The sequence below is a fragment of the Ursus americanus genome, chromosome 36 (assembly GCF_024610735.1).
Source record: "Ursus americanus isolate L20-20 chromosome 36, mUrsAme1.1.p, whole genome shotgun sequence".
Taxonomy (NCBI): domain Eukaryota; kingdom Metazoa; phylum Chordata; class Mammalia; order Carnivora; family Ursidae; genus Ursus; species Ursus americanus.
In genome coordinates, this window is record NC_142162.1 from 17,323,463 (window position 1) to 17,336,086 (window position 12,624).

The window sequence follows — 12,624 nt, forward strand, 5'->3', positions numbered from 1 at the left end:
TTCTAACAATTTTAAGATGGAGTCTTTTGGGTTTTCCACATAGAGTATCATGTCATCTGCAAAGACTGAGAATTTCACTTCTTTGCCAATTTGAATGCCTTTTATTTCTCTTTGTTTTCTAATTGCTGAGGCTAGGACTTCTAGTACTATGTTGAGCAGCAGTGGTGATAGTGGACATCCCTGCCATGTTCCTGATCTTAGGGAAAAGCTCTCAGTTTTCCCTAGTTGAGAATGATATTCACTGTGGGCTTTTCATATATGGCTTTTATGATTTTGAGGTATGTTCCCTCCATCCCTACACTGTGAAGAGTTTTAATCAAGAAAGGATGCTGTACCTTGTCAGATGCATTTTCTGCATCTATTGAGAGGATCATATGGTTCTTGTCCTTTCTTTTATTAATGTAGTGTATCACATTCATTGATTCGCAGATGTTGAACCACGCTTGCAGCCCAGGAATAAATCCCACTTGGTCGTGGTGAATAATCCTTTTAATGCACTGTTGGATCCTATTAGCTAGTATCTTTCTGAGAATTTTTACATCCATGTTCATCAGGGATATTGGTCTGTAATTCTCCTTTTCAGTGGGGACTTTGTCTGGTTTAGGGATCAAGGTAATGCTGGCCTCAGAGAAAGAGTTTGGAAGTTTCCCTTCCATTTCTATTTTTTGAAACCACTTCAGAAGAACAGGTATTAATTCTTCCTTAAATGTTTCGTAGAATTCCCCTGGGAATCCATGCAGCCCTGGAGTCTTGTTTGTTGGGAGATTTTTTTATTACTGCTTCAATTTCCTTGCTGGTTATGGATCTGTTCAAGTTTTCTATTTCTTCCTGTTTCAGTTTTGGTAGTATATACATCTCTAGGACTACATCCATTTCTTCCAGATTGTCTAATTTGTTAGCATATAGTTGCTCATAATATGTTCTTATAATTGTTTGTATTTCTTCAGTGTTGGCTGATTTTTCTTTAATGGAACAAGCTTTCATAATTAAAATTATTGCTTCTGAAACTCTCAGAGTTATTTCCAAGATTCCAGTTCACACATTTCATAGCACTTCTTTCAGGCAAAGCATCTAGCAAATGGGCAACATAAAACTGAGAAAACTAGAGTGGGATTTTGCCACCCAAGTTCCCTTCAGAATCTGTGCAACTAGCAAAGCAAGGAGGACTGGCTCCTTCTAAGTAGCAATAAACATCACACCAGATTCTGTTTGCCTGAAAATTCCTTCTGACTGGGTCTAGATGCCAGTAGTTGGGTAATGATCAACTTTCATGTTGCCAATCTAATATCCCCTCCTGGAATATTTGCAACTTGCATTGCTGGTTTCAAAGTTCAGCAAAACTGAATGTCTCTACTGGTAAGTTCCAGCAAGTATGTGTAAACTACTGCAGGACGGTTTCTCTACTGCATGCTCTAGGCCTGAGTGCCACTTGGGTTCCAGGGCAGGTCCGGCTGTTCTCATCCTCTGAAACAGAGACTGGGAACTAGCTCACGCTCTGTCTTCTTGCAGTGGACAAAATGTTAAATGAAGATACTGTCTGCTACCTGGATTTCTCTTCTTGGTGCCCAAACTTTCTCCTCTAAAAAGTTTCCCTTGAAAACTGTTTTTCCTTTATGGAAATAAAAACAAATCAACTCAAAGAGAGCATTTTACACCTATTCAATTAGTAAAATTTTACAGTAAATTGATCAATTGTGGAATGTTTGCTGTGAAATCAAATACACCTAATGGCATTGTAACTTGGGAAATCCTTTTGGAAAGCAATAAAAATATATTTGCAAGAATCCTAAAGGTTTTTCATACCCTTTGAATAAAATAATTCTACCCTTGAGAGTTTATCTTTCACTAAGGCAAAAAGCTATGTTTAGGAAGCTATCCATTGCGGCATCGTTACTAGTAGCAAAAGAGAGACCTGGAAACAACCTAAATCCTGACCCAAAGGGGATTAAGTTCATGGAATACTATTTTGCCATTATAACGATAAACATGGAGGCTATGTAGAAATGTGGAGAAATGTTTGCTACAATGTTAAATGAGAAAGGTAGAATATCGAATGTTGTGTATGTTATAATTACAGTATCTTAAGCTATCTGTGCTTATGGATGATAAGTGGGCAGTAATGGGCAAGTACACAGAGTTGTACTCAGTAGGATTCTGGGTTATTTTTATTTCTTTATTTCCAAGTTGTCTTAAATATGGTTACATTATAAAAAGAAACCTGGCCTTTCAGGGTACAGATATTCTATTTCTAACTTGAACCTACTCTACAGAGCACCTCTTTTGGGAACAAGGAGGCGGTTACAGTCTATTTGGAGAGGGAAATGATTTCTCATTTCCATCAGTAACAGGTTGCCAAAAAATTTCATCAAGCACCACAACATTCAAACATGATATACTGAAATTAAAAGAAGCAGATACTATGCAGGGAAAAAAATCCTCTATTTAAGAATCGCATGTTCCTAAATCTTCAATGCATCAGTTGTGCTGAGATGACACGTTTCCAGCCTCGATGGGAGGAATCATAAAGTGGCTATTAAATATGTCTTACTACCAACTTGCCTTTGACTAGCGCTTTACAGTTTTCAAAATACTTTCATATCCTTGAAATGATCAAATTTAGTTTCCCAACAACTCCACACAATAGGCTGTCCATGTGGTTTTATGACCACTTTTTAGATGGGGACACTGAGGCTCAGAAAGGTAAGTGGTTTGCCCAGTTCACACAGCTAGTCAGTGGAAAAGCTGGAACCAAATATTTGAGAACTGTTTGACATAAGAGAACATGACCAGACTCCCGTGGGTGTCTGCATTCAACTCTACAGTACAGGGATTATGGAGGAAATGTTGATTGACTTTTTAAGGGAAGGAAGGAATGTTATGTTTTGTGTTTAGTGTACCTGGGAAACATGCACCATGGCCTGCTGCAGAGCTTAATAGCAAGGTGGGGAAGCCAGAGTGTGGAACAGTTGAAGGAAGATGCCTCAGGACATCTGTACGCACACAAGGAGGCATCTGTGAGAGAGATAAGCCTTATGACATGTGTGATGGGAACTCTGGGAGGAAGAGCAAAGGGCGACCTGGGTGTAGATCTTTGGTGCATTGGTGATCAAAGAAGCCGAGAGGAAAGCATTTCAAACTGAGTCCCAGGCCATAGAAATAAGAACACTTCTTAAGATGGTATTTAGGCACAGCTTTTAAGAAACTACTAAGTAACTAGATAAATGGTGCAGAGAACAGCAGCATTTCCAGTAGCTCTGAGGTTCATTCCACACAGGGCTCTGGCCACTGAGCCAGCTGGCTGGGGCTTCTCAAGCTGGGAGCTGCAGACTCCCCTTCAGGCTCTGTGAATGCTCCATGAGGACTTTCATAATTTATCCTGTCATTTGGTGCCTATTTAAAATAATATCAGTGTTTGCAGATTCTGGGTCACCTGGACAGCCACTGAATACCATAACATGATTTCAGTGTCTCCGTGGGCACGGCATTAGATAGTATTGGGGCCAGATAATGCTATGTGAATTGTCACAACTAGAGGAAGAAAGAATAGAGATATATGTAATACGTAAACAAGTAGAGGCCAAAGAAAACTTTCCCAGTCGTTCAGCCAGAAAACGGGTGGGTGTGCAAAGTTCTCGCACAGCTGACCTTGAGGGCACACTGATCTCAGGCTTCCACCTCCAGAACTGTGAAAAAACAAATTTCTATTGCTTAAGCCATCCAGTCTAGGATATTCTGTTATGGAAGCCAGAGCTGACCAATACGAAATACTTGGGGTAACATTTCATACCCACAGTTTATTCAGTTGGCTCCCAATGACCCGCGCCTTATGTACGGTAGCCTCACTAATTTTACATCTCTATCTTTTAATCCTCACCATCCAAGTAAGTGGGCAATAATTTTTTTCTGTTTTGCAGCTGAGTCTAGAGTAATAGATTATTTGGATTACAGACTCAAAACAGTAAAGTCCAGAGCTGGGTGGTATTATATGGATCACTTAACCTTTCTGGCTGCGGTTAATTTCTGCAGCTGTGAAACAGGGAATATATTAGTTCCTACTTCACAGATTGCTTATGCAAATTTAAGTCTCTGCCGCACGTTCCCCAAGGGCAGGGGTAGGCACTGACCAAGCAGGTCAGAGCCAAGATCTGGTTCCGAGAAGCCAGCATTAGAGGAGGCCAGGAAGGAGAGAACCAGAGGGACGAGTGAGTGTTCATGTTCTCAGACAGTACAAGGTCTCAGTGCTAAGACAGGATATAGGGCCAGGGCTCAAATAGGAAACACAGGTGTGTGCGTTTTGGGGGGAAGAGTGTACTGGACAGGCAGAACAGACGACAGAAGTGGCCACAGCTTGCCTTGTAGGCCATCAGGTAAGATGGACGCCCCAGATAGGGTGAGTTGGGGTGACTTCCATATCGTGTGGTAATGAACGTAATCATTACCAAAGGCATTAGTTTGTTTTTTAACACCCTCATCCCCGCCCCAACCCTACTCCCCATGATTCAAAGTGCAGGTTGAGAATCACAGATGCTAATGATGAAGTTGGGGTTTGGTGGGAGTCAGGGCTCAGGTGCGCATAGATTTCAACTACGAAATTTTAGGGCCTTGGTCATGTGCTGGATGAAACGTTATTAAGTATTCATGTGCTTTCCTCATTTCTTACCCTTCTCCTGTTGTGTAATTGAGCAAAAGTAATGGCCCCATTTGGAGCCCATTGGCCATGCTCCCTGTTTGGGAGCCTTCAGTGTTCATCCCAGGGGACACACTCCTGTCCCCCACTGCCTCTCTGCTGAGCTGGGAGGATAGGTCTCTGACTCTCAGCAGAACCTGACAAAATGTTTGCTCCGAAAGTACCTGCCCACTTTAACGAGTGAGCTTTATTTTACACTTTAATTGGGACATGCAAGTGGTGCCACCAGGAGCAGACACTCAAGTTTGAAATCTTTGAAATTCTCTCCCAATGAAGAAACCAAATGCCTTGTTAGAGGAAAGCATATTGAGAAAAAACTGTTTATGCAAATTCTCGTTATACCAGAGGATAATTCCAGCTGAAAAGGGAAAAGGGCAAGGATTCTGAGCCATGTAATCTGAAACAATGAGGCAGAGACTGTTCTGGACTCCATTGTCTTTTGCACCCGAGAGTTATTTGGTTTGAATGACTGCCAAATCCTAAAGTTCGAAAGACAGTCACAAGTGGGGAAGGGGGCCAGCATTCTTGGGGTTGGCTTCCCAGAACACTCCGATTTATTGTAAGCCTCTCACTCTGAGGTCAGCAGGCTCTGGCTGGTGGTTCTGATTTAGAGACAGCCCTTCCCCCTACAACAGAGACTCTTAGGGGGGTTCTGACGGGAAAAGCGGCAAGCATGCTGGCCACCCAAGGGCTTGAACTGGGGTATGTAAACTTCTTCCGGAAGCCACCACCGCGGTCACGTCTGAGGTTCACAAGGTTGTGCAGCCCTCTCACATGCAAGGCAGCTGTTCCCATCAGGCCTGTCTTAAAATACACAAGAGCGGGCATTTTGTCCTTTCAACAGTGTCTCACTGCAATTGAATGTAAACATCAGTTCAGCTAATAGGAGTTTACATAAGCCATTAAGCATCGTTTCGTCTTTGAAATCTTTGGTTCTTTGCCCTCATATTCAAACTCTCACCATGCCCTGATGGGTTTTACCTCCAAATCTCCACAAAGAATCAATCAATCACTTTTCTTCTCCATGGCCACCATGGTGGCCAAGTCACATGCGTGTCTTGCTGTTGTTGCCTGGAGAGTCTCCTAACTGCTCTCTCTGCACCAGTGATGCCCCCTCCTCACCTAGAGTCTGTTCTCTGTGCTCTAACTGAACCATGGTTCAGCAGCCAAGTCTGACCCTTCCACTCTTAGGCTGAAACTCAGAACCCTTCCCTTGGCCCCCGCCTGCCTCTGCTGCCTCCTCCTGACCCTTGCTCCTGTCTGTCCCTCTCAGCCTACAGCCACGTTAACCTCACAACCTCCTTCACCTCCCCCTCCGCCTGCCTGATGATCACAGTTCAGATGGCACTTCCTGAGAAAGTGTCCCTTGAGGACCCCTAATCTAGGACAAGTCTCTTTGTTTTAAGTTTTCATTAATCGTGTTTCTTTCCTTAAGAGCAATTACCTTCATTTTTAATTACACATTTATGAGTGTGATTATTTGATAAAGATCCATTTTCCCTACTGGTCTCTAGGTTCCATGAGAGCTGGGGCAAGTCTGCTCACTGTTGTATACCTAGGTCCTTCCCGGGTGCCTGGCACACACACACACACACACACACACACACACACACACAGGCTCTCATGGAACATTTCTGAACGAATTTCAGAGACGTGCACACTGAGTGGGAAACCAGACAACTGACCTCAGCTTCCCTCTAAGGTCCTTCCACTGGGAAGCCCAGCCCGGCCGCAGGAGCTGGGGACTCTTCTCTGTAAAGACCACACTGGTCACTGATAGTTATTCGTTCTGTGTGGGCTATTAGGTGAGCTCTGGGAAATAGAGCATAGACTTTGGCAGTACAGAGGCCTGAGTTTAAATCCCTTCTCTATGCCCCTTGATGGTCATGTGATTATAAACCACTTCCTTCCTTCCATCATCATTTCCTAACCTGTAGAATGGAGGTGATGTCTTCCTAGTTTCTAGTGTTGTAGATTGATAGAGATCATGTGTGTCTCACACCAAACCCAGGGGCGGGGCCAGAGGAGACATCCAATCAAGGTTGCTTTCTCCCAGCTTCTTTCCCCGCCCCCTACCCTGCTCTAGACTCACTTCCCCTGTGCTCCCCTCTGTTTATGCAAGACTTTTCAGCTACTTCCTCTATAGCTGTGCAAGCCACATGGTGGCCCTGTCTCTTGTTAACACCAGGGCTACAAATCAATGACCGCAGTGATCACATTTCCAGTGGCCTGATGGCTCAGTTGGGGTTCCCCAGAACTAGCACCTGAGACCAGGATTCCAGAACAGGTGGTTTGTCTGGGAGATGGTCCTCGGAAGCGCCAGTTAGAGAGGGCAGATGGGGAGGAATGCCGTGTCATCATGCAAGGTGCCGCCGTGCCCCACCCCAGGGAAACCTAGAAGACAGTTACTCTGTCCAAGGGGCGAGGGAGTTAAGGCATACACCTGGTCTCATCAGTCTGTCTTTTCGCAGGGGTGAGGGTGGCATGGCAATGATTCTCTGACTCCCCCTGCCTGCGGCGCCCATGCGCACGACCGGCAGTGGCACCAGAGAATCCTCAGACACAGCCCTGCCGGTGCTGGCAACTGGAAGGGGTGGCATGGGAATGTGGGCGTGACACCAATGGCTTCTGCCTCCAGCGGGGAGCATCTTCTAAATACACACCTTTCCGCTCACGCTTCCACACTGGTCTTGCCCTTACCTTGACCAGCAGTGTAACATGCCTATTGCCCTGCTCTGGACACACTACATCCTTCACAGGCTCTTCCAATGTGCAAACTGATAAACGAAGGAACTTCCTATCTGTCTTTAGATCTGGGACAGGGAGGAGCATCATTTCCCAAACCAAAGGCTGCTTTCTATTACACTTTCAAATATCCCATGTAATTACTTCATTTGGCAAGACACAGTCTGAATATATTAAAGGCTGTGTAAGTCCAAGAGGAAGTTTTCACCACCTTTAAAATCTCCAATCCTTTCCCCTCTCCAGGCACATAGAGGTTACAGCCAGCTCAGGTTTATTGTTATCATTACCTGAGGCTATTTTAAAACATCCAGATAATCAAGAACCCTAATTAATAGAAGTCTGGATAATAGGAGGGTCACTACACAAAATGCCTGCTGATAATATAGGCTGGATAAAACACAGAGGAGGAGTTTCACATGTGTCCTGCCCTGAAGAGCCAACTACGACACTCTGGCTGCTGTTTATTATTAAACAGTACGTACTAAGTGCCTGCAAGGTGCAGAGCACTGTACAAGTTCTGATGAGACACACACAGAGGCTCGAGAAGGTTTCAGAAAGAAAGAACTTCCCTTTCTCAAAACAACTCGGAGCCTATTCTAACTTCCACTATTAGAGTCTTTTTTTTTTTGTTTTTTTAACTTATCCAGCATCCGTTTATACAATGAACTTCTCACTAGAAGGGATTGAAGTCCCTTAATATGCAGCCAAGAGGGGCTTCAGAGTTCCTGTTACTGTACAGATTAGAGACTCAGGGGAAACAATTGGTCTGAAGTGACCCAACCCACAGGCAGTAGAGCTGGGCCTGAAGTCCTTGCCTCCGTCCCTACCCTACCTTCTGCTTTCTTCGCATTTTGAGGCTATCTGGCCTTTGCACTTGAGGGTGGATTGATTAAGGGCTGGGCTCTGAGATAGCTTTCTGAAAGCCTATACTGGCAAAGTGGGTCTCCCCGGCTGCCCCCACTCTCCACTTTGCAGCTGGTGGTCTTTGCTCCTGCACTTCCAGCAGGCATTCTCTCTTAACTCCCCTGAACACCCCCATAGCTCAGCACTATTTCTCTTCTGACCACTGGATCAAAATCCAATGGGAAAATAATTTTAAGTGTTCACTCTTGAAACCCCCACCCCTATCCCGATCCTACTGAATCAGAACTCATCTCCGGGGCTTGGGCCGAGGAAACTACATTGGTAAAAAGCTTTCCATGTGCTTCAGGCCGCACCAGAGTTTGAGAACCATCAGCCAGCCTGCAGCTGAAGCCCAGCATCCTCAGTGTGACTTGGAAGACCTGCCCACGTACTCGCCTCACCTCCATCAGCCAGGTTGAACCAGTCTCTGCTCCAGAAACGGGCCTGATAGCCTCTGCATCTTCGCTCACTGTTTCCCCTGCCTGTTTGCCTTTCTTTCACCAGTTCTATGGGGTGAATTCCTACTCCTCCTGTTTTCCTCCAAGGCCCTCCGGAAATGTCCCTCCTTCCCTCTCTGTCACTCTCCTCAACTCCTTCCCTGCTCTCTCCTCCCTTCTCACAGTTATTGATCCCTGTCTCTATTAGAGCACTTACGTTATTGTACGAGTGAGTTCTAGGTCTGTAACTTGGTCCAGGGCTGCCGGGAACACGCATTGCTCCTCTGTGCACATTAGAAAAAGGCACCCCTTCCTCCATGTCCAGGCACGCGGCTTGACAATAAGAGCCCAGGCTGGATTTCAGCCCACCCTCCCTGCCCGGGCACCCGTGTGCAGGACAGGGCCTCCTGGACCACATGCAGGGTTTCTCCACCTGTCTTCTCTGCTGTGAGCTCCTGAAGGTCCCCTGGAGCTTGTTCATTGCTGTATGTCCCCTGTGTCAAAGTCTGGCCCTGTAGTGACTCCCTGTAAAAGGTTTTATAAGCTGAAGTGAATTGTCTGCGGGCTGGGAGCATACGCAGGGTTGCTCCCCACATGAGTCATCAAATGCTGTGAATTGCAGGAGGCCCCCAGAGCTGCAGAGGCGGGATGAATAATGTCATCTGTTCTGTTCTCCATGGATTCTGGATATTTTAACATCTGCAACTGCAAATTGTTCAGAGCTCTAAGGCTAAAATAGATGCCTGCAGCAAGCAGTCTGTTACCTCATTCTTTGCTTTTTGGACTTAAAAAAAAATCTGCTTTCCCAAGAGTTAATCTCTGTCTGAGACTAGTTGTTATTAAGGCCACAGGAGAAATCTCCTGCCTGAGAGACCCTCCCCTGGATCCCTTCTGCTGTGCAACCCGCCCATCAGCGAAGTGGGGATGCCCATCAGGATCCCCGCTGCTAATTAGGGAGACAAAGCCGCAGGAACAGAATGGAGCAGAGTTTCAGACTCCCTGCTGATCTGTAGAGATGGGGCAAGGGCGGGGAGGAGGGTGTGTGGGGTTTGCTTCCAGTTCCCAAGAGTTTAAAATTTGCATTACTCCAGTGAGAATGCATTCATGTGTGACTCGATTCCCTTCCTTAAAAAGGTCATTATGACATTTCAAGATGGGGCTGTTTGTTAACTTTCCATCAGTCCCAATCCAGGAGAGGCATAGGAATTGAATTCCTATTTTGTCTTTAATCACTGAGGCAGTGATTAAATTAAGTTGACAAGTGGAGGGAAAGAAAGGTGGGAGGAAGACAAACCATCTCAGTATAAACTGGAAGACTCCTTCACATGCAGCAGGAAAAGAACCGGTGACTTTGGTAGTTGACCTCTCGTTTTTGCATTTTCACTAAAAATAATATTAGAGGGGAATAAACCATTCTAATTTTGATTCCTAATCAAACAGTCTCCTCACTAAAGTTTATATTTCATCCTTTTTAAAAATATGTATTTATTTATGTGAGAGAGAAAGAGAGAGAGAGCAGGGAGGTGGGGGAGAGGGAGAGAGAGTCAAGCCAACTCTGCACTGAGCATGGAGCCAAGGTGGGGCTCAGTCTCACAATGCTGGGATCAGGACCTGAGCCAAAACCGAAAGTCAGATGCTTAATCCACTGTGCCACCCAGGTGCCCCTGTATTTCATCTTTTTTTACGAGTTGAAGCACATTTTATCATCACAACAAACCTTCAGTGTCATTATGATTAGCCCTAACTTACAGATGAAGAAACTGAGGTTCAGGTCTCATCACCCAAATTCAGACCCAAGAGACCACAAAACAGGTCCTGAGTTTTGTATAGGAGGGACACAATCATGTCTAAGACAAAGTTATGCCCTCAGTGGTTTGCAAACTAAATTTGAATAAACAACATGGACAGTAACTGGGAAACAGAAAATCAAGGTAAAGGAGAGAACATTTAGGGCTGATATTAATCAAAGGAGACAGAACTTGGAAGTTGTGCAATAATCATATTCAGGAAGACATGAAAACGCTCTGCAGGTGGTTAAGACTGAATTTTTTAACATACACTTAGTGCCAGAGCAAGGATTTGAACCCACTTCAGAACGCATCACAATTTCATTTGTACCCTAGGTCTTCTAAAATAGACTGCTGTTAGAGCAGTTTTAGGATGACCACAATATTGGGCAGAAGGTACAGAGATTTCCCATATCCCCCCCAACCCCCAGCCATGCACGCCTCCTCCATCATCAATATCCCCCCACCAGAGCAGTTATATACGCATACGGATAGTGTCCTACAGAGCAGTTTCTCTGCCCTAAAAATCCTCTGTTTTCCACCTGTGTATCCCTCCCTCCCCACTAATCCCTGACAACCACTGGTCTTTTTACTCTATAGTTTTGCCTTTCCCAGCATATGGTATAGTTGGAATCATATAGTATGTAACCTTTTCAAAGCGGCTTCTTTTACTTAGTAATATGCATGTAAGTCTCCTCCACGTCTTTTCATGGCTTAAGAGCTCATTTATTTCTTTTACTGCTGAGCAATATTCCGTTGTCTGGATGGGCCACCGTTTATCCATTCACCTACTGAAGAACATCTTAATTGCTTTTAGTTTTGACAATTATGAATAAAGCTCTATAAATATCCGTGTGCAGGTTTTTGTGTGCGCATGTTTTCAACTCCTTTGGCTAGATACCAAGGAGAGAGATGCTGGATTGTGTGGTAAAATAGGTTTACCTTCATAAGAAATTGCTAAACTGTCTTTCCAAAATGGCTGTACCATTCTGCATACCCAGCAGTGAGTGAAATTCCTGTTGCTCCATACCCTTGTCAACATGTGGCATTGTAGGGGTATGGATTTTGACCATTCTAACAGGTGTGTGGTATCTCACTGCTGCTTTAACTTGAATTTTCCTGAAAATCATCAGGAAAATATGATATGGAGCACTCTTTCATATGCTTGTTTGCCATCTGTGTATTTTCTTTGGTGAGGTGTCTGCTAAGGTCTTTGGCACATTTTTAATTCAGTTGTTTGTTTTCTTATTGTTGAGTTTTAAGAGTTTTTTGTATATTTTTGGATAACAGCTTTTCATTTTGGTTTGAGAGGAGAGCATGTGCCTGCGCACAAGCATGGAGGGGAGGGAGTGTGCAGGGAGGGGGCAGAGGGAGAGAGAGAATCTTAAGCAGCCTACATGCCCAACAGAGCCTGATAAGGGGCTTGATCTCACAGCCCTGAGATCATGACCTGGGCCAAAATCAAGAGAGGGACACCCTTAACCAACTGAGCCACCAGGCACCCCAACAGTTTTTTTTTTAAGATTTTATTTATTTATTTGGCAGAGAGAGAGAGGGAAAGCACAAGCAGGGGGAGCAACAGAGGGAGAGGGAGAAGCAAACTCCCCACCAAACAGGGAACCTGACATGGGGCTCGATCCCAGGACCCAGGAATCATGACCTGAGCCAAACGCAGATGCTTAACCGACTGAGCCACCCAGGCACCCCACCCCAACAGTTTTTTTTATCAAATAATATATTTTGCAAGTATTTCTCCTAGTTTGTGGTTTGTCTTCTCATTCTCTTGATAGTATCTTTTGCAGAGCAGAAATTTTTTTATCACTTTTTTTCATGAATCATGCATGTCTTTGGTGTGGTATTTATAAAGTCATGGATAAACCCAAAGTCATCTAGATTTTCCCCTATATTATCCTTCAGGAGTTAATATAGTTTTGCATTTTTAATTTAGGTCTGTGACCATTTTAAGTTAATTTTTGTGACAAGCATAAGATCTGTACCTAGTATCTTTTGTTTTGTTTTGTTTTGGATTTTTTTGGCATGTGAATGTCCAGTTGTTCCAGCACCA